We start from the raw sequence: 23,932 nt of genomic DNA on the forward strand, positions 1-23,932 counted from the left end.
TCCCTCTTTTTCCCTTATATACAAATATCCCCACTTGCTTTTTTTTTTTTTCTAGGATGGAATGGTGTATGATGAGGGTTTTCAAGTGCTAGTGAGACTGAAGTATTTTCCTACATAATGTACCACAAACAGATTTAGAAATGTCGGTTTTAGATGCTATGATGCATATTCAAATTTTCCGTGCAACGGATTAGAAAGTAGCATGACTAAGTTGAAGAGCCAGTGAGCTAAAATACCTCCTGTATGTTTCATAAACTGAAATATTAATAAAGTGGAAAATCAAAATAAGGGAAATTTAGGGATTCTCATGTCCCCTTATTACAGGCTTCTTTCTGTGGGTCCAATTTCAGACAAAGAAAAGAGTTATAATGGAAAAGAACACAGCGGAGTAAACAAGAATGAAAAAAGGAACAGAAAAAAACAATAAAAGCAAAACTGAAGCATCAGCATCAAAATACCCCATCTCCATAAAACAATGCTTATTATAGTCTTGCCTCTTAGTAGAATCTCCAGCTGAGCTACTGGGCTGCTCTATCAAAAATTGGCAACCTTTGTATACTGCAGTGCATCATTCACTGTTTATTGCCAATTGGAAAGAAATCTTCAGTTACATTTAAAATATTCTAGTTTGAGGTGACTTTTCCATGACATCTGAGAGCTGAATTTTTCACAACTACAGGGTCTCTGCTTCTCACCAGTTTTTTTGGACCCTGTCAGGGCTGTGAATGCCTTGTCCCTACGAGTCAGCTGGTGAGCTAGAGGAAAAGTCTTTCTGCTCCACACTGAGAGGGTCCATAATGGAGTAAGGCTAGAGCAGTCCTGGCATGGCAGAGTGTAGTTTTCTTGGACTTCGAATGTGGAAAACAACAGTGCAAAGAGAATGGTAAACTCCATTGGAGGCTGAAGGACAACCCTGCCTTAATCAGGTTTCTTTATGGTGCCGGTGACAATACCCTAACACAAACATGTAAGAAACAAAGTAAACTTGATTGTCTCACATTACCCAAAAGTCAAAATCAGAATACCTGGATCAGATGTTCAAATGTTATTTTTTTGGGCTCTCTCCACCTTTGGGTCGGTTGTCCCCTATGTTGCTTTATTCTTGGGCAGGCACTTCCCAGTGATGGTGAAATTGACTATAAGCAGCACTAAACTGACCTCAGAACTTCATCCAGAGGAATTCACCTCTTTCTTAGTAATTCTAGCAGCAGTTTTGAGACTAAATCTGAGCCACGCGCTAGCAGTGGGTATGGAAAATTCTCTAAAGGGAAACAGATTCTGTTACCAGAAGCAGGGGAGATTAAATTGGGGCTGTAAAAACCAACAAAACCACTTATCTGCTATGCCCCTTGGATGATCCTTTTGATCATCAACTAAAAGCAGAAATTTCACAATCAGAGATAGCCTTTATTCTCCCTTTTGTACGTTGACTCGTAATCTATGATTTTTCCTCAGGAAAATGTCAAAGACACTGTGATATACTAGGGTACCTGAGGGCCGTGCCATTTTGTAACTTGGACAGAATACCAGTAGAATTGACAAGTTCTTCCTGTGAGTTTGCTGACCCAGGGTACTTTAACACCCGTGGTAAATCAAGCAGCAGGCTTCCATAGCTCCAAGGTAAAGCAAGGATGTGTCAGCCAATTTCCTGACAGGAATTGATAGCTTTGGGTAGGGACCTCCTGCTCTTTTTTATTGTGGAAATGCCTTCATATTTCTGACCTCTTTCACGTTTCTTCCCATTTTGCTGATCACACGGGAACCATCATTATTTAGATTAGTGATTCCCAATTGTTTTAAAAATGAGAACTCCTTTCGAACATAAGAGTTTATAAATGTCTCATGATAGCAGTTGAATGTCTTGCCTATATTGATATATTGACTAAAAATACATAATATCAAATAAATTTAGTAAAATTAATATTTTTAAAACAATTTGTATCGCATTGATTACAACACATGTGAAAATGAATAGTATATGCATGTGCAAGATATAATATGTATTCAATCTACATAGGGATATATAGATTTCTTATAATAATTCCATAAACTCCTTCTTTAATAGGGTCAAGAAATTGGGGACAGATGACTTAGAATGATTCTTTTTATAGCTCTGCTGTTTGTCTTAACTGTAAAGGCCCAGGCCTCCAAATGTAAGATCAGAGTCCCACATTCAGCATCCTCTAACCCTGTGTTTACATTTCCTTTAAACAACTAGCTCAAACTCTAATTTCAATTGGGAGAGAACTGACTAGCTGCCAAGGGAATTTACACTGACCATCACTACCAAGATAATGAGTTACAACCAATTCTAGACGATGAAAATCAAAGTGACCGACTCAACATGTACTCCACGTTGAAGGCATCTGCCAAAAAGAAAAATAGGACACGTTGATTTAAGACCTGTCTTGCAAAGAATAATGATGAATCTCATCAGAGGCATAGCATTTTACTTTCAATCAGGATTCAAAGCTAGTACAGAAACATTTATACCAAAAGGTAAATTTGTTCAAAAGGTAGAAATTTAATATAGAGGTCATTTTGGAGGTTGTATACTCGACAGAGGAGCCAACAACTGCGTTTGGAGTTCCTTACATGCGCTCTGTGTACCATTCATCACTGTCACGCTCTGATGAGCTCCTAATCTTCCTCCTAAACCCTTCCTCCAGCCTCACAGAGGAGACCCAGGGGAGAGGAGTGAACTACTCAGAGGGAACGCACTCAAGATTATAACTCCGGGCCACAGAATTTCCTCTGATCTTTCAGGAGGAAAACAGTAAATAGAATTAATTAATGAATTAATTAAAATTTTGAATTGCCTCCCCAAATGGCAAGCATTTATAGTTGGGAAGTTCTAGTGCTAATTTGTAGACAACTGTCCAACGTTTGGTCACTAGTATGCTAATGCAGATCTGGGTCCATGTTACATTCAGCTAAAAAATCGTGTAAAAAGGAAAAAAAATTTAAAGGATGGCATTAAATTATATTTCTTATGTACAACCCAGTGTCATTGTGTTTAAATGATTGCTTTATTCTCAGTATAACTTCAGCCATTGAGGATGCTGATCCCTGAACTTGTGATGGTCAAGAACAGGGGCTTTGGAAGGAGACTAAGGCCAAGAAATCCTAGTTCTGCCATTAACCAGCTATGTAACCTTGGGCAAGTCACTATGTTGCCCCTTAAACTACAGTTTCCTTGTATTTACAGTGCTACTACAAATCTGTAAAATATTAGACTTATTATGACATAATTAGTGTAAAAACATTAGCAAAATAAGTGGAACATGTTAACTACTAATAAATGTTGGCTCTTATTACAGATTGTGTTAGGCACAAGATATCTTAGAAGTAATTTCATATTCCTGGTCCCACCCCAGCTAATAAGAGAACTTTGTCTTTACCTGCTCAGATTCTTCCCTTGCCCTTGCCTTAAGCTCTAAGAGAATTTCGCCAAAGTAGTTCCTAACCTTTTTGTAAGTATAAGCAGAACCACATTAAACAAAAGATAGAATTAAAAAAAAAACAACAACAGGCTGAGTAAACCTGCAGAATGCAGAGCTGAAGGGGTGGGGTAGGGGATGAAAGTCCATGTGTTACCTGAGAAAAGCATTTTGGGGGGTCTCTGCAATATATTTGGAGTCTGAGACACTGAGAAGGAAGCAAAGGGAGTTTTGAAAGATATTTTACTGTGGATTATAAATTGAATCTACTTTCATGATCTTTAAGAGATGGAAGTAACAATTAGCTTCCTGTTGTAATTTGGTTTTTGGACCATGAATTTTTTTAAAGATTTTTTTTTCATGTGGACCATTTTTAAAGTCTTTATTGAATTTGTTACAGTATTGCTTCCGTTTTATGTTTTGTTTTTTTGGGCACAAGGCATGTGGGATCCTAGCTCCCTGACTAGGGATTGAACCCGCACCCCCTGCATTGGAAGGCAAAGTCTTAACCACTGGACCACCAGCGAAGTCCCTGAACCATGCTTCTTAATGAAGCATCATGTGGACATTAGGCCATGTGGAGCCACAGTTTGTACTTCATGCCGTCACATTTCCTGAATTATCAAGTGGTACTTCTCTAACAGTGCTGTGACACGTTTACCCTGACATGATTGCTCCTCCTCACAGCTTCTAATGTGTTAGGGGAACTACACCTTAAACTTAAAGAAGTGAGCCTTTAGTCTCCCACCTTCACCACCAAGATCTTTTCCACCAGCAACTCCCCATAGAATAGCATTGGCTCATCGAAGAAACAAACAATAGTCAGTGGTCCAGTTCTAGACACCCAATCTTTATTGCCACTACCCCAGATCCCAAACCTAGCTTTAGCCAGGTTGGAGAAAGTGACTAGAGAAGGCAGAATAATACAACTGTTCCTCTCCGATTCCTCCTATGACAGTGAAGTGCTCAAATAATCACTGGCATCATAGTTTTGAGTTAACTTCCAAAAGATACAGTTGATGTTTCTCTCCAGAAACACACATCAGAACTCTTTTTATGAATCTGTTCTAGGTAATTACTATTTTGCTCAGAACAAACTATCACCTGTTAGAGAGCTTTGGGTACTACTGAACACTTTAAATTCACATAGTGACCAATATGATACCAGGGGTTACAGAGGGAAGAGATCAATTTCATATATTTCAAATACACAACTGAATAGTCAACACAATTCAAATGTTTCAGACATTTAAATCGTTGCCACTCTGATTCATCCTTCAAATAGCAGACTCAAGACTGGTGGTTATTACATCAGCCTCTAAATCACTCTTGTGTAATCAATTAACCTCATCACATTCATATATTCAAACAGCTTCCACCAATATACAATTTTAGCATCACCAATACAATTTGTTTTCAATTACCAGCTTCACTAATGGCCTTCTGAAATTAATGCTTAGGGAAGTACTGGAAAGTTTCCTGTGTTGTCTGAGGGCTGTATACATTTTCTACACAGCAGCAAAATGATTTGATACTATTACATTTTAAGGCTTGGGGATTTTATCTTCTCATATAAAAATGTGCAAGTCCAACAAGCCAACCCACCCCATTCTACACAGGGAACTTCAAGTACCCACTCTATTTTCCAAACAAATCAGAAGGTCTATCCAGGTTCCTAACACCAAGGACTTTGTGGTGTGCGTTGTAAATAAGTCAGTGGATAATCATAAAACACTTCTTGGCAGTAACTAAATCAAGGAGATCAGTGATGGCTGGCCTAAGCCACCTATAAATTTTATTGTAATTTTTTAATGAGGCAAAGGAAGGGAGCTTATTAGCATTTTGTCTTTCAGGGTCAAAGGAAAGAAAGCAGGAGAGAGATAGAGAAAGGAATCTAGAGTACCTGGTATTTGGGAGAAGAGGGGAAAGAGTGAGTAAAATAGGAAGAGAAAATAAAGCCAAACGGAAGCCAAGTACCTAGAAGTTTATACAGCTTTTAGCTTCAGGGCAGAAAGTTTCAGTTTGATTTAGTCCTCTAGAGAAACCTGCAGAAAGATTTCTATGCCAGTGTGACCTTGGCAAACATAAAGAAGGCTCACAGCTTTGGCATTTGGGGTGAAATATAGGGGAAAAAAGAGGGAGAGAGATAAGAAATAGATTGGGGAGAAAGAGCAAATAGCGGAAGAGAAACCGTGCCTGAAAAGATAGTAACCGGAACCAAGTCATGAGTATTACAACCCATAGTTCTCTGACCAGTTCTGACCACTATGGGACCTCCTCTGGAAACTGGTTTGAAAACCTCTTTGATAATGGAAGCCCTTTGCCACCTTGATGGAGAAAGTTCGCATTTCCATTGGGGACCATGAAAATGTATTCTGATTCAATAAAAGAACAAACCAAAATAGAATTGAGGTTCACTGTTCCAAATTAAATTAGACATTTCATTAGTCCAGTTAGATGTCATTGGCTAAATATAAGCCCATTATGGTGATTTTTGAAGGAAAAGAGGTGGGAACAGGGACAAATGCCCTGAGAATCTAGCCTTCCTTTGTAGCTGCGTAGACAAAGCCAGGTGGATAGGAGCCTTGGCAAAGGGACGCAGATAACACGGACGTGTCTTTGGTGAGTTAGCAAGTAATCCTTAAAGCAAGAAGAACGTGTGTCGATGCAGAAAGCAACCAGCCTCTACACAGCAGAAAGCAACTCTGCCTGGATTCAAGCATTAGTGTTCAGTTAGCTTAACCTTTGATGCAAAGCTGAGCTCTGTTCCTCATGACATCGCCACTGGCTTTCATGTGTGTTCTCACAGTTGTTTCTCATCTCTGACTTTTGCCTTTAGTGATGCCTTTATCATTTAAGACCTTGCCTTGTCACTTTCATTGTCTTTAAAAAAAAAAAAAAAGGAAGTCACAAAAACCTTGTCTTTTCTCAAAGAAATTTTTTTAAATTTACAGACTCATCTCTGTAACCTAAGAGGCCCTTCTGAATTCCCCCTGATGAGAGAATGAGAAAAAACTTAGAAAGCCTTAAAGAAAGCCCAGTTCTATTTTCTTTTTAATTAATTATAAAATAAAATAATGGAGATGGGTTTCCTACAGAAACAAAGATTCGAATAGCACTTAACTGCAGGGTCTTGCATAAGTCAAAGAGTGTTCAAAGTAGTGATGAAGTTGGTTAAGGACGGGTAATGCACATACTAAGTTACCATTTTTCCAGAGCTCTAAAGGAAAGAGAGGAGTTCAGAGCTGTTGGAAAATCATTAACGTCATAAGTAAGGCAAAACTTAGGAGAAATTAAAAAATTAAATCATTATTTAACACCTGAGAATTTTTTACTTACAAAAAAAGAGAAAAAAGAAGAAAAAGAAAGAAAGCAAAGACAGGAAAAGAAATAGCTAAATAGACGATTCAAGTAATTTATTGTAATGAACAGCAGTCAACTTCCACAAAGAAAATATCATAAAGATATAATTGGACACAGCAAATATTCAATGTAAGAATTCTAATTTCAGACTTGCCTTGCTTGAATCCAAATTCCCATGCTTCAGCACATCCTATGAAGAATTGTAAATTCTTCCCTCTGAGATTTTCTTTCTATCAGTCTGTCAAAAAATGAAGAAAATAAATCACTGGAGAAGAAACTAGAGGCCTTAGATTCTTGCCTTACATCTTGAACTAGCTATTAACAAATAAGTTTTAAGTTTCAGCAAAAATTAAACAGATGGACTTTTGAAGGGGCATTATTTTTTGTTTTTTTTTTGTTTTGTTTTCTTTTAACATCTTTATTGAAGTCTATTTGCTTCACAATGGTGTGTCAGTTTCTGCTCCATAACAAAGTGAATCAGCTATACATATACATATATCCCCATATCTCCTCCCACCCGCATCTCCCTCCCTCCCACCCTCCCCATCCCACCCCCCCAGGCGGTCACAAAGCACCGAGCTGATCTCCCTGTGCTATGTGGCTGCTTCCCACTAGCTATCTATTTTACATTTGGTAGTGTATATATGTCCATGCCACTCTCTCACCCTGTCACATCTCAACTCTCCCCCTCCCCATATCCTCAAGTCCATTCTTTAGTAGGTCTGTGTCTTTATTCCCATCTTGCCACTAGGTTCTTCATGACCTTTTTTTTTTTTTTCCTTAGATTCCATATATATGTGTTAGCATACGGTATTTGTTTTTCTCTTTCTGACTTACTTCACTCTGTATGACAGACTCTAACTCCATCCACCTCATTACAAATACCTCCATTTCATTTCTTTTTATGGCTGAGTAATATTCCATTGTATATATGTGCCACATCTTCTTTATCCATTCATCCGATGATGGACACTTAGGTTGCTTCCATGTCCTGGCTATTGTAAATAGAGCTGCAATGAACATTTTGGTACATGACTCTTTTTGAACTATGGTTTTCTCAGGGTATATGCCCAGTAGTGGGATTGCTGGGTCGTATGGTAGTTCTATTTGTAGTTTTTTAAGGAACCTCCATACTGTTCTCCATAGTGGCTGTATCAATTTACATTCCCACCAACAGTGCAAGAGTGTTCCCTTTTCTCCACACCCTCTCCAGCATTTATTGTTTGTAGATTTTTTGATGATGGCCATTCTGACCGGTGTGAGATGATATCTCATTGTAGTTTTGATTTGCATTTCTCTAATGATTAATGATGTTGAGCATTCTTTCATGTGTCTGTTGGCCATCTGTATACCTTCTTTGGAGAAATGTCTGTTTTTTGGATTGGGTTGTTTGTTTTTTTGTTATTGAGCTGCATGAGCTGCTTGTAAATCTTGGAGATTAATCCTTTGTCAGTTGCTTCATTTGCAAATATTTTCTCCCATTCTGAGGGTTGTCTTTTTGTCTTGTTTATGGTTTCCTTTGCTGTGCAAAAGCTTTTAAGTTTCATTAGGTCCCATTTGTTTATTTGTGTTTTTATTTCCATTTCTCTAGGAGGTGGGTCAAAAAGGATCTTGCTGTGATGTATGTCATAGAGTGTTCTGCCTATGTTTTCCTCTAAGAGTTTGATAGTGTCTGGCTTTACACTTAGGTCTTTAATCCATTTTGAGTTTATTTTTGTGTATGGTGTCAGAGAGTGTTCTAATTTCATACTTTTACATGTACCTGTCCAGTTTTCCCAGCACCACTTATTGAAGAGGTTGTCTTTTCTCCACTGTATATGCTTGCCTCCTTTATCAAAGATAAGGTGACCATATGTGCGTGGGTTTATCTCTGGGCTTTCTATCCTGTTCCATTGATCTATATTTCTGTTTTTGTGCCAGTACCAAACTGTCTTGATTACTGTAGCTTTGTAATATAGTCTGAAGTCAGGGAGCCTGATTCCTCCAGCTCCATTTTTCGTTCTCAAGATTGCTTTGGCTATTTGGGGTCTTTTGTGTCTCCATACAAACTGTGAAATTTTTTGTTCTAGTTCTGTGAAAAATGCCAGTGGTAGTTTGATAGGGATTGCATTGAATCTGTAGATTGCTTTGGGTAGTAGAGTCATTTTCACAATGTTGATTCTTCCAATCCAAGAACATGGTATATCTCTCCATCTATTTGTATCATCTTTAATTTCTTTCATCAGTGTCCTATAATTGTCTGCATACAGGTCTTTTGTCTCCTTAGGTAGGTTTATTCCTAGATATGTTATTCTTTTTGTTGCAATGGTAAATGGGAGTGTTTTCTTAATTTCACTTTCAGATTTTTCATCATTAGTATATAGGAATGCAAGAGATTTCTGTGCATTAATTTTGTATCCTGCTACTTTACCAAATTCATTGATTAGCTCTAGTAGTTTTCTGGTAGCAGTTTTAGGATTCTCTATGTATAGTATCATGTCATCTGCAAACAATGACAGCTTTACTTCTTCTTTTCCGATTTGGATTCCTTTTATTTCTTTTTCTTCTCTGATTGCTGTGGCTAACACTTCCAAAACTATGTTGAATAATAGTGGTGAGAGTGGGCAACCTTGTCTTGTTCCTGAGCTTAGTGGAAATGGTTTCAGTTTTTCACCACTGAGGACAATGTTGGCTGTGGGTTTGTCATATATGGTCTTTATTATGTTGAGGAAATTTCCCTCTATGCCTACTTTCTGCAGGGCTTTTATCATAAATGGGTGTTGAATTTTGTCGAAAGCTTTCTCTGCATCTATTGAGATGATCATATGGTTTTTCTCCTTCAATTTGTTAATATGATGTATCACGTTGATTGATTTGCGTATATTGAAGAATCCTTGCATTCCTGGAATAAACCCCACTTGATCATGGTGTATAATCCTTTTAATGTGCTGTTGGATTCTGTTTGCTAGTATTTTGTTGAGGATTTTTGCATCTATGTTCATCAGTGATATTGGCCTGTAGTTTTCTTTCTTTGTGACATCTTTGTCTGGTTTTGGTATCAGGGTGATGGTGGCCTCGTAGAATGAGTTTGGGAGTGTTCCTCCCTCTGCAATATTTTGGAAGAGTTTGAGAAGGATAGGTGTTAGCTCTTCTCTAAATGTTTGATAGAATTCGCCTGTGAAGTCATCTGGTCCTGGGCTTTTGTTTGTTGGAAGATTTTTAATCACAGTTTCAATTTCAGTGCTTGTGATTGGTCTGTTCATATTTTCTATTTCTTCCTGGTTCAGTCTCGGTAGGTTGTGCATTTCTAAGAATCTGTCCATTTCTTCCAGGCTGTCCATTTTATTGGCATAAAGTTGCTTGTAGTAATCTCTCATGATCGTTTGTATTTCTGCAGTGTCAGTGGTTACTTCTCCTTTTTCATTTCTAATTCTATTGATTTGAGTCTTCTCCCTTTTTCTCTTGATGAGTCTGGCTAATGGTTTTTCAATTTTGTTTATCTTCTCGAAGAACCAGCTTTTAGTTTCATTTATTTTTGCTATTGTTTCCTTCATTTCTTTTTCATTTATTTCTGATCTGATCTTTATGATTTCTTTCCTTCTGCTAGCTTTGGGGTTTTTTTGCTCTTCTTTCTCTAAGTGCTTTAGGTACAAGGTTAGGTTGTTTATTCGAGATGTTTCCTGTTTCTTGATGTAGGCTTGTATTGCTATAAACTTCCCTCTTAGCACTGCTTTTGCTGCATCCCATAGGTTTTGGGTCGTCGTATCTCCATTGTCATTTGTTTCTAGGTATTTTTTGATTTCCCCTTTGATTTCTTCAGTGATCACTTCGTTATTAAGTAGTGTATTGTGTAGCCTCCATGTGTTTGTATTTTTTACAGATCTTTTCCTGTAATTGATATCTAGTCTCATAGCGTTGTGGTCAGAAAAGATACTTGATACGGTTTCAATTTTCTTAAATTTACCAAGGCTTGATTTGTGACCCAAGATATGATCTATCCTGGAGAATGTTCCATGAGCACTTGAGAAAAATGTGTATTCTGTTGTTTTTGGGTGGAATGTCCTATAAATATCAATTAAGTCCATCTTGTTTAATGTATCATTTAAAGCTTGTGTTTCCTTGTTTATTTTCATTTTGGATGATCTGTCCATTGGTGAGAGTGGGGTGTTAAAGTCCCCTACTATGATTGTGTTACTGTCGATTTCCCCTTTTATGGCTGTTAGTATTTGCCTTATGTATTGAGGTGCTCCTATGTTGGGTGCATAAATATTTACAATTGTTATATCTTCCTCTTGGATCGATCCCTTGATCATTATATAGTGTCCTTCTTTGTCTCTTGTAGTAGTCTTTATTTTAAAGTCTATTTTGTCTGATATGAGAATTGCTACTCCAGCTTTCTTTTGATTTCCATTTGCATGGAATATCTTTTTCCATCCCCTCACTTTCAGTCTGTAAGTGTCTCTAGGTCTGAAGTGGGTCCCTTGTAGACAGCATATATATGGGTCTTGTTTTTGTATCCATTCAGCCAGTCTGTGTCTTTTGGTGGGAGCATTGAATCCATTTACATTTAAGGTAATTATCGATATGTATGTTCCTATTCCCATTTTCTTAAATGTTTTGGGTTTGTTATTGTAGGTGTTTTCCTTCTCTTGTGTTTCTTGCCTAGAGAAGTTCCTTTAGCATTTGTTGTAAAGCTGGTTTGGTGGTGCTGAACTCTCTCAGCTTTTGCTTGTCTGTAAAGGTTTTAATTTCTCCATCAAATCTGAATGAGATCCTTGCTGGGTAGAGTAACCTTGGTTGTAGGTTTTTCTCCTTCATCACTTTAAGTATATCCTGCCACTCCCTTCTGGCTTGCAGAGTTTCTGCTGAAAGATCAGCTGTTAACCTTATGGGGATTCCCTTGTGTGTTATTTGTTGTTTTTCCCTTGCTGCTTTTAATATGTTTTCTTTATATTTAATTTTTGATAGTTTGATTAATATGTGTCTTGGCATGTTTCTCCTTGGATTTATCCTGTATGGGACTCTCTGTGCTTCCAGGACTTGATTAACTATTTCCTTTCCCATATTAGGGAAGTTTTCAACTATAATCTCTTCAAATATTTTCTCAGTCCCTTTCTTTTTCTCTTCTTCTTCTGGGACCCCTATAATTCGAATGTTGGTGCGTTTAATGTTGTCCCAGAGGTCTCTGAGACTGTCCTCAGTTCTTTTCATTCTTTTTTCTTTATTCTGTTCCGCAGCAGTGAATTCCACCATTCTGTCTTCCAGGGCACTTATCCGTTCTTCTGCCTCAGTTATTCTGCTATTGATCCCATCTAGAGTATTTTTAATTTCATTTATTGTGTTTTTCATCATTTCTTGGTTCCTCTTTAGTTCTTCTACATCCTTGTTAAATGTTTCTTGCATTTTGTCTATTCTATTTCCAAGATTTTGGATCACGTTTACTATCATTATTCTGAATTCTTTTTCAGGTAGACTGCCTATTTCCTCTTCATTTGTTAGGTCTGGTGTGTTTTGACCCTGCTCCTTCACCTGCTGTGTGGTTTTTTGTCTTCTCATTTTGCTTATCTTACTGTGTTTGGGGTCTCCTTTTCACAGGCTGCAGGTTCGTAGTTCCCGTTGTTTTTGGTATCTGTCCCCAGTGGCTAAGGTTGGTTCAGTGGGTTGTGTAGGCTACCTGGTGGAGGGGACTAGTGCATGTGTTCTGGTGGATGAGGTTGGATCTTTTCTTTCTGGTGGGCACGTCCACGTCTGGTGGTGTGTTTTGGGGTGTCTGTGGCCTTATTATGTTTTTAGGCAGCCTCTCTGCTAATGGATGGGGCTGTGTTTCTGTCTTGCTAGTTGTTTGGCATAGGGTGTCCAGCACTGTAGCTTGCTGGTCGTTGAGTGAAGCTGGGTCTTGATGTTGAGATGGAGATCTCTGAGAGATTTTTGCCGTTTGGTATTACATGGAGCTGGGAGGTCTCTTGTGGACCAGTGTCCTGAAGTTGGCTCTCCCACCTCAGAGGCACAGCCCTGATGCCTGGCTGGAGCACCAAGAGCCTTTCATCCACACGGCTCAGAATAAAAGGCAGAAAAAAATTGAAAGAAAGAAAAAAAGAGGATAAAATAAAGCTATTATAATAAAAAATAAGAAAAAAAAATTTTAAGAATAAATGTATTCAAAAAAATTATTTTTTTAATTTTTAAAAATAGATTTATTAATTTTTTTATAGTGAAAAATAAGAAAAAAATGTTAAGAAAAAATTTAAGAAAAAAAATTTTAATTTTTTAAAATAAAAAATATGAAAAAACTTATTAAAAAATTTTTTTAATTTCTAAAAATAGAAAATAAGGAAAAATTATTAAAAAAACATTTATTAGGAAAAAAAAATTTTTTTAAGTAAAAAAAAAAAAAAAAAAAAAAACACGGACGGACCTAACCCTAGGACTAATGGTGAAAGCAAAGCTATACAGACAAAATCTCACCCAGAAGCATACACATATACACTCACAAAAAAAGGAAAAGGGGAAAAATTAATATATCCTGCTCCCAAAGTCCACCTCTTGAATTTGGGATGATTCGTTGTCTATTCAGGTATTCAACAGATGCAGGCACATCAAGTTGTTTGTGGGGCTTTAATCCGCTGCTCCTGAGGCTGCTGGGAGAGATTTCCCTTTCTCTTCTTTGTTCGTACAGCTCCCAGGGTTCAGGTTTGGATTTGGACCCGCCTCTGCGTGTAGGTCGCCTGAGGGCGTCTGTTCCCCGCCCAGACAGAACGGGGTTAAAGGAGCAGCTGCTTCGGGGGCTCTGGCTCACTCAGGCCGGGGGGAGGGAGCGGTACGGAGGAGGCGGGGTGAGCCTGCAGCGGCAGAGGCGTCGTGACGTTGCACCAGCCTGAGGTGCACCGTGAGTTCTCCCGGGGAAGTTGTCCCTGGATCACGGGACCCTGGCAGTGGCGAGCTGCACAGGCTCCCGGGAGGGGCGGTGTGGAGAGTGACCTGTGCTCACACACAGGCTTCTTGGTAGCGGCAGCAGCAGCCTTAGTGTCTCCTGCCCGTCTCTGGGGTCCGCGCTGATAACCACGGCTCGCGCCCGTCTCTGGGGTCCGCGCTGATAGCCACGGCTCGCGCCCGTCTCTGGAGTTCTTTTAGGCGGCGCTCTGAATCCCCTCTCCTTTTGGGAGGTCTGACATCTTCTGCCAGCGTTCCGTGGGTGTTCTGTAGGAGCAGTTCCACGTGTAGATGTATTTCTACTGTATCTGTGGGAAGGAAGGTGATCTCCGCGTCTTACTCTTCCGCCATCTTGCCCCTGAAGGGGCATTATTAAACCAATTGCTTAACTCCAGGCTGGCTTTAGAGCTGAAGTACAACCCACGAGTTGCAGAAGTGTCCCGGCTTTAGAGCTGAAGTACAACCCACGAGTTGCAGAAGTGTCCCACACCTAGAAGGAACTAGCACTTGGTTCAGTGCTCTGCCATCACAGTCTTAAAATTCTTAATTTTTAACAAGGGACATTACATTTTCGTCTTGCACTGGGTCCCTCAAATTTTGAGGTCGATTCTTCCTTAACACTGCCTAGCCTCTGTTTGCATATCTTGTAAATTCAGGATTGGAAGATTTCCAGCATCGTTTCAACTTCACTGTGTGATGACACAAATGCCTCAGGATCATCTGGCATTGAGGGAGCACAAGAACACAATGGCTCTGAGCAGATTTTTCTGGAATTCCATTTCCAGCACATATTCTCATCCTCTAAATTGGCCACTATTCCCAAATGCTGGAAACTGCAGGATTAAACATGGGGGATTATCCTTCTCTCCTCAGTGACCGACCTCTCATTGCAGCGCCACTGACTAGTTACCTATTGCCACAAACAAACTACCCCAAAGCCAAGGAGCTTAGAACAATATCCATTATTATTGCTCACAATCCGCAGTTGGCTGGCTGCTTCTGCTGATCTTGGTCAGGCCTGGCTGGGCATTTGTCTGGTTACAGAGAGGGATACAGAGAGGGGAAGAATTGGAGCCACTTTTGCAATAAATCTGCCACACTCACATGAACCAGGAGTTCTACTTGCTGTAAAAACTCTACCCTAACAACATATCATTGTGTGACCCTAAGCAAATCACTTGGGGTCTCCCTCCACTGCCTCATCAGTATAAATGAGGGCATCCAGCCCCATTACCTCTGAAGCCTCTTCTGCTCTGACATCCTCATAGTCATCCTGCAAATCTCTCTGTTCCCATTTCAGCCATAGTTTCCAACCTCCTCTTCATCCTCTGGACCAGGCACTCATCTCGATATCCTACAGGGCATTGAATCACAGATGGATCAAGGTGATCAATTTTTAACCTATTCTGATCATTACAGTTTTGTCAGGCCCTGAAAACATAATACCAAAAACAAGAGTTCAGAATTCTCAGGGGAAAAGTGTAAGTTCTCAGCCATGCCAGAAATCTTCTTGCTACGTCAGGAAGGGCAGCAAATTGTGAATCCTCCAGGTCCAGTGTCTATGGCTCTGTGGCTCCTTTGTCTCTACAGAGCAGAATCCTTTCTCATTTGGATGCTCTCTGTGCCACCCCATCCTCCCGCCAGACTGCATCAAGCACTCGTGGCCCAAGCAGAATGCTCTGGCACGGCTCACCGGAGGCCTTTGAGCAGGGGCAGCGTTCCCTTACATAAATGAGAGGGACAGCGTGTTCTCTGGGAAGCCTGCAGGTCCTGTCAGCTTTCTGCTTGCCAATACACGTGGCTTTTAAAAGACAAAACCATGAAACGTCACTCCAGAATTAACTCTGGACAGTCAGATCTTTGCCCAGGCTGGACAGTGTTCATTCATCAAAGTGACTAAGCAATAGTTTAATTTTGTTGGGATCCCCTTTGCTCTTCATAACTCACGATACAGCTCTTTTTCTCAGTAAGCTCTCTGATAGGACTCTGTAGGGATCAAGATCTTGTTTTATTTTTCTGTAAAAAATCGTTATAGCACAGGGACAGTTCCTACCAATATCTGCAGTCCGAATGTACAGGGCCAGCAAATGCACCCCAGAGATGGATTGGCATGCTGGATGTGGCTTGCTGGGCACGTGCAGTGGCTGCTTTCTCAGCTGGTTCAGGGAATGGGAGCTAAATTTGGTTTGTGTCATTGTGTTTTAAACTGCAAACTGCTTCTTATGCTGCCAGATACGCCTCTTGTTTGTGCATTCATTTGTGTTTCACTCCAAAATAAACCTGTCTCTTCAAATCAGGAAATCTTCCACTAAGCCAAAAAAAAATGAGGGATGACGATAGAAGGCCAGCTAGTCTGTCTTTCACATGATGGCATGCCTGTTTTCTCTTCAGTGGTTTTTGTCATTTTGCTGAAAATGCCCATGTTGGCATTAGGTTGGAGGAACACAGTGGCTTCTTTGGTTGGCCCTCAAGGTGTCTTTTGAAGGTCACTGATGTTTGGTCATTGACCTTTCATACCCTTCAGTCAGTGTTGCTGCTTTTTCCTGTACGGTCTAATGCTTTGTTTTTTCCAATAATTAAACAAGAAAATAGGATTTCCAAAGCTCCTGGATCAGGGCCTATTAGGATGGATGGGTAGGAAGGGCAGGGGGTGGGGTGGCAGTTTGCCCTAGCCTTACATTTACAAAACTCCTCATATTTTCACTTTTTGTCTATAAATTGAGTTATATATACAACCATGGAGATACAGAATTGAAAGCAGGCATTAATCTCATGCCCCATTCTGCTTCTAACGTACTTTAATGTTTATAAAACTATAATTATCTCTAAAATAGCATACACTTGTGGTCTACTTGTTATGGTAAATGTTTTAATTATCCAAGGGAATATTTAAAATATACTATAAACTTGTCACCTTATTTTGACTCGTGTTTTTTTTTTTTTTTAATAAATCAGAAAACTCAAATATTGGAAGCTGCTGGTGCTTCTCTTAACCTCTGAGAGGCCGTACTCTGGGCATTACATCCTCTTTTAAAGAAAATCATTGGAGCAGCAGAGCTTTCCATGTTTGGGTGGGGCTGGGGAGTGGGCACCAACTCAGATAGAATAAATAAGGGCTGAAGTCCTAGAGAGGAGTCGCCATGGTCACCTGCCAGTGAGAGGACAAGGTGGAGGACACACCACTTAGATAGGGGACCTCTGAGCTGTTTCTGGATTCCCTTCCCCACCTCACCTTAGCTTTCAGGATGTTATGCTTAGCACACAAGGCCCTCCGGACCTGGGCCCTGACCACTGTGCAGCTCTTTTTCCCTCCACGCTTCTACCCAGAGCCTGTGCTTTGACCAAATCCAAGACTTAAAACAACCCTTAGGATGCTGTTGAACACTTCCAGACCTTCACACATCTGTCTCTCCTTACTGTCTCTCCTGCCTGAATTGCCCCATCCCTTCACTCCCCACAACAACTTATTTATCAAGGAAACTCTTATCCATCCCTCATAAATCGGCCTGCATTCTATACCTCTAGGCTCAGAAAGAAGCTTGAGAATAGTTCTATCAATCATGAAGTTATAATCTTTGTTTTACCTGTCCTCTTCTTGAGGGATAGGCTGTATTTTAGTCATTATTTTATCCCCAGTTTATAGCACAATGCATGGTGTGTGGCAGATTCAATAATGAACAAATGCATGAATAAACGAACTGGACCAGAAGCTTGTTACAAATGCAGAATCTTGGGTCTCAGCCCAGACCTACCAAATCAGAATCTGCATTCTAACAAATGCTAGGGAGATTTGATTGCACATTAAAGTATGAGTAACACTAATCCACCTTACCCTGATTTCTCACTTGCATGAACATCTGAAGCATTGACTGTCCAAGGCTCTGGGTTTGGTAACCATGAATGTACCTGCCCTGCACCGTGCTGATGCATGTGCCTGTGTGTTTGTGTATACTCACACATTTCCATTCTTGCCTCCTCACCCAGGAGACCATAAGGGGACTCCTGGCATTCTCTCACTATTCTTCTTGGCACCCAGCACTAGGCTATGCCGAGAGTAGGTGCTAGGTACAAATTTATGCAAAAAGCCAAGGGCCACTGAGAAAAATAGGTTTTATAAAACTGTTATCATGCATGTCTCTACCACAGAACAGACAATGTCAAATTAAATCTGATGCTATTGGGAAGGAGACTGAGGTAAATTACCTTGCCTCTAGAAAACATCAAGTAAAATATAAATTCTTAGTAGACACTACTGGTAGCTTTCACCAACTTGGTCCCCAGCTTCCACTGCTATCCTTGAAGGGACATCTGGCAATCCGTCAGCATCACATTTCCTGTTTCACATTCTATATTTAACTTTCCTTAATCCTGTCATGCCTAAAGATTTAGTGCTGTTCAACAACCCATGTTTTTCCTTAGGACCCTCAGGAAATGCTTGTCTACTTCATTTCATCCCACATTCCTTGAGTCCATACTTTGCAATCTAATGGCCTCAAGAGTTAATGCTGAATAAAGGTAACTGTTAGTTTATTACTCATTGCACTAGGTAGACACCACAACACATATGCACACTGGCTAACTAATGAGGGGCAAGAGAAGCAAGCTCAATTAAGTGGGCAATATTTTTTTACCTTGTGGAAAATTTTTCCATAGGAAGATAAAATCTGATACCAAAGCAGTGGGGAAAGGAATCGCTGGAGGAAAGTGATAGAAGTGGGAAAAGAACACTAGCTTTTATTGAGATTCTTTTATTGAGATTCTACTAGTGGAAAGTACTGTACTTGGCACTTTATGTACATTATCTCATTTAACTTAATCAATCTAATGAGGTTAGAATCCTAACCCTGATTTTAACAATGAAGGAAACAAGGCTTCTAGGCATTCTCAGATTCACACAGTTAGTCATGGAGCTAGGTTTTGAATGACTTTTTCTTCTTTTTTAAATTTTTTAATTATGGTAAAAAAAACACATAACATCAAATTTACCATTTTAACTATTTTTAAGTATATAGCTCAGTAGTGTTAAGTGTATTCACTGCAGAAGCTCTCTAAAACTTTTATCTTGCAAAACTGAAACCCTATACCCATTGAACACCACCTACCCATCCTTCCCCCAATTTCTTTGTCAACTAATCGAAGGCAGTATTTTTGCTCATCTTTTTCTCTTTCCTTACCTTTCTTCCACTTTCTCCACCTTCTCATGGTACGATATACTTTTTGCAGCTCTGGTATATCTCAACAATGAGGAAAGTGGCCTAAAGATTCTAAAGTCACAGGGTGGTACATTCCCTATGGAGTCTGTGAAGCAAGCAGCAAAGAATGGATTGCCAGTGGAAGAAAATCAAGAGAAGACTATTTGGATCTTGTAATTCTGGAACCTACCTGCACATTCTGCCTGTGTTAAGGGAAGCTCTCTTCATTGCATTGAGAAATCAGTTGTTCCTGTCCAAAATTCTCAGTTTGCCACTCCACACACCTGCAGCCAGGATTTTAGCACTGCAGCCTCAGCAACAGCACCGTTCCAAATCTCCACGAGAGTAACATACACATGCTCTGCCTCGTGGCCATGCCCATGGAGTGATGCTGTCTGTCCCTGGCATCAGACATGCATTCCATGAAGATGAGACAGTGAGAAGGCATTGTGGCCTGAAGTGCAGGTTCACACAACTTTGAATCTGGGAACAGTAACTTTGTCTTATACAATCTTTGCATAGTTCTGTTTAAATGAGTTTATTAAATATTCAAAGAAAGGAAAACATTTACATTGATGTATTAGAAAGGAATCACCAACAAACCAGCTTTACAACAAATGCTAAAGGAACTTCTCTAGGCAGGAAACACAAGAGAACGAAAAGACTTACAAAAACAAACCCAAAACAATTAAGAAAATGGTAATAGGAACATACATATCGATAATTACCTTAAATGTAAATGGGTTAAATGCTCCAACCAAAAGACATAGACTGGCTGAATGGATACAAAAACAAGACCCATATATATGCTGTCTACAGGAGACGCATTTCAGACCTAGGGACACATACAGACTGAAAGAGAGGGGATGGAAAAAGATATTCCATGCAAATGGAAATCAAAAGAAAGCTGGAGTAGCTATACTCATATCAGATAAAATAGGCTTTAAAAGAAAGAATGTTATAAGAAGCAAGGAAGGACACTACATAATGATCAAGGGATCAATCCAAGAAGAAGATATAACAATTATAAATATATATGCACCCAACATAGGGGCACCTCAATACCTAAGGCAACTGCTAACAGCTATAAAAGAGGAAATTGACAGTAACACAATAATAGTGGGGGACTTTAACACCTCACTTACACCAATGGACAGATCATCCAAAATGAAAATAAATATGGAAACAGAAGCTTTAAATGACACAATAGACCAGATAGATTTAATTGATATTTAAAGGACATTCCATCCAAAAACAGCAGATTACACTTTCTTCTCTAGTGCACATAGAACATTCTCCAGAACAGATCACATCTTGGGTCCCAAGATGTATGCAGAAAATTATAAGACACTGATAAAAGAAATTAAAGATGATACAAATAGATGGAGAGATATACCATGTTCTTGGATTGCAAGAATCAACATTGTGAAAATGACTGTACTACCCAAAGCAATCTACAGATTCAATGCAATCCCTATCAAACTACCAATGGCATTTTTCACGGAACTAGAACAAAAAATTTCACAATTTGTATGGAAACACATAAGACCCCAAATAGCCAAAGCAATCTTGAGAAACAAAAACGGAGCTGGAGGAATCAGGCTCCCTGACCTCAGACTATACTACAAAGCTACAGTAATCAAGACAATATGGTACTGGCACAAAAACAGAAATATAGACCAATGGAACATGGCAGAAAGCCCAGAGATAAACCCACACACATATGGTCACCTTATCTTTGATAAAGGAAGCCAGAATATACAATGGAGAAAAGACAGCCTCTTGAATAAGTGGTGCTGGGAAAACTGGACAGCTACATGTAAAAGAATGAAATTAGAACACTCCCTAACACCATACACAAAAATAAACTCAAAATGGATTAAAGACCTAAATGTAAGGCCAGACACTATCAAACTCTTAGAGGAAAACATAGGCAGAACACTCTATGATAAAAATCACAGCAAGATCCTTTCTGACCCACCTCCTAGAGAAATGGAAATAAAAACAAAAATAGACAAATGGGACCTAATGAAACTTAAAAGCTTTTTCACAGCAAAGGAAACCGTAAACAAGACGAAAAGACAACCCTCAGAATGGGAGAAAATATTTACCAATGAAGCAACTGACAAAGGATTAATCTCCAAAATTTACAAGCAGCTCACGCAGCTCAATATCAGAAAAACAAACAACCCAGTCCAGAAATGGGCAGAAGACCTAACTAGACATGTCTCCAAAGAAGATATACAGATTGCCAACAAACACATGAAAGAATGCTCAACATCATTAATCATTAGAGAAATGCAAATCAAAACTACAATGAGATATCATCTCACACCAGTCAGAATGGCCATCATCAAAAAATCTAGAAACAATAAATGCTGGAGAGGGTGTGGAGAAAAGGGAACCCTCCTGCACTGTTGGTGGGAATGTAAATTGATACAGCCACTATGGAGAGCAGTATGGAGGTTCCTTAAAAAACTACAAATAGAACTACCATATGACCCAGCAATCCCACCACTGGGCATATACCCTGAGAAAATCATAATTCAAAAAGAGTCATGTACCACAATGTTCATTGCAGCTCTATTTACAATAGCCAGGACATGGAAGCAACCTAAGTGTCCATCAACAGATGAATGGATAAAGAAGATGTGGCACATATATACAATGGAATATTACTCAGCCATATAAAGAAATGAAATTGAGTTATTTGTAGTGAGGTGGATGGACCTAGAGTCTGTCATACAGAGTGAAGTAAGTCAGAAAGAGAAAAACAAATACCGTATGCTAACACATATATATGGAATCTAAAAAAAAACAAAAGTCATGAAAAACCTAGGGGCAAGACGGGAATAAAGACTCAGACCTACTAGAGAATGGGCCTGAGGACACGGGGAGGGGGGAGGGTAAGCTGGGACAAAGTGAGAGAGTGGCATGGACATATATACACTATCAAATATAAAAGAGATAGCTAGTGGGAAGCAGCTGCATAGCCCAGGGAGATCAGCTCGGTGCTTTGTGACCACCTAGAGGGGTGGGATAGGGAGGGTGGCAGGGAGGGAGACACAAGAAGGAAGGGAAATGGGGATATATGTATATGTATATCTGATTCACTTTGTTATAGAGCAGAAACTAACACACCATTGTAAAGCAGTTATACTCCAATAAAGATGTTAAAAAGATTAAAAAAAAAAAAAAGAAAGCAATTAGAGCCCAGAGAGAATAGTTAATAAATCCCAGGAGGAGCAGCAGACATCCCCCAAAGCCTGCTCTCTCCAGAGTCTGTGTCACCCTTGGACACATTATGCAGCCGTGGGCTCATGCTAGGCAGCCAGCATCCACATGCTCCAGCCTATGGGAACACAAGGCATCATTTCTCGCTGAGTTTCATGTCAACGAAGATGATGGACTCTCTTCTTTCAGATTCTGCAGCACAGTTTTTTGAGCTAGGTGAGAGAAGGAGCTTCCTACCCTAGTTCCAAAGCCTTGAGGGGTTGGTGAAGTAGGCAGGCTTGGTTTAAACCCAGCTCTACTACTAATACCTCAATGACCTTGAATGAATGGGATAACTTTTCTGTACATAGGTTTATTAAATGAAATAAACTGGATGAAGCACATGTGTTTCCTGAATTGTGTGGTAAATGTACTGTTGTTGTTTTTATTGACTTACTATTTCCACTTCTCATAATATAGCCTGGACAATGGCAGAATCGAGGAGCTGTATGATGGAGATCGTATGGCCCGCAAAACCCTAAATATTTACTCTCTGGTCCTTCACAGAAAGATTGCTGACATGTAAAGGATAAAGGATTTTCTAGAATAAGATCAACATAGGAGCAGAAGTAAATTCTAAGGACAGGGATTTGATATTATGAGGACTTAGAAATTGCCTAGACTTAGGAATGAAAGATAGGCTTCAAGTTTCACCTTGTCTCTCCTTAGCTGGATAACATTGGACAAATCATTGCGATCTGCACTTAAAGTTCTTTCTCTGTAAAACGAGATAATAACATGTACATTGCATATTGGTAGTGAGAATTAAATTAAACAACTTACGTTCAAGTCTTGTATAAATATTCAAGTCCTGTGAGAATTCATTCATTCATCCATCCATTCATTCATGTGACAGACACCAAACCTGATGCAGTGAAAAAACACTTTCTCTGACCTTATAGTACTTATCTTCTGGCTGGGAAGACAGGGTGCTTGATGTAAGGTGTATTTCCTAGTTAAGCAATCTGTTTGTAGTAACTTTTTAAGATACCCAGTTTAAATTGTGAAGTCATATACTATAGAAAAATGCTTATATTTTATAATTCTGCCTTTGACACAGCATAGGTCAGAAATATTAAGTTGTACATCTTTCAGTATATAGCTGGTTCTTTGCTTTTATTCACAAAATGGCTCAGCTGAATCCCTCAGAAGAAACACATTCACAGAGTTAGACAAGTTGTCTGGTGAATGTGACACATGCAGAGATGCCCACAGGATGATTTAAGCCTTTGTGCATTTACAGAACAAAGTTCAACCAAGCAAAATGGTGCTCTGTAGCAGAAACCCACAGACCACATATAAATACACATCCATCTGGCTCAGACCCATAGAACTCAACTATGAAAAGAAAATACATGTCCTCAGATGTTTTTCTGTGGATGTTTTTAGTTTTTTCATTTAGATAGCATTACTTTTTTGAAAATTACAAAGAATAAGCAGGCAAAATATATCTGATTTTAAATGTTCACCTCTAAATCACGTTTCAAATGAATGATAAAGAATTGCTTATTTGTTCTAACGCTAGGCCAATGTCCTACGATGCTTTTTTTTTTTTTTTTTGGGGGGGATGTGTTGGGTCTTCACTGCTGCGCTCAGGCTTTCTCTAGTTGTGGCCAGCGGGGGCTACTCTTCGTTGCGGTGCGAAGTCTTCTCATTGCGGTGGCTTCTCCTGTTGCAGGTCACGGGCTCTAGGCGTGCGGGCTTCAGTAGTTGTGGCATGCGGGCTCAGTAGTTGTGGCTCACGGGCTCTAGAGC

At 39.5% G+C, this 23,932-nt stretch overlaps 1 long non-coding RNA gene across 5 annotated transcripts in view; it reads left to right on the top strand.

Moving 5' to 3' along the window:
* Positions 1-23,932, top strand: part of LOC309643147 — a 426,223-nt gene that overhangs the window by 179,147 nt on the left and 223,144 nt on the right. The window lies entirely within an intron of this gene.

Source organism: Balaenoptera physalus, assembly GCF_965194825.1.
Source record: "Balaenoptera physalus genome assembly, chromosome: 14".
NCBI classification, from domain to species: Eukaryota; Metazoa; Chordata; class Mammalia; order Artiodactyla; family Balaenopteridae; genus Balaenoptera; species Balaenoptera physalus.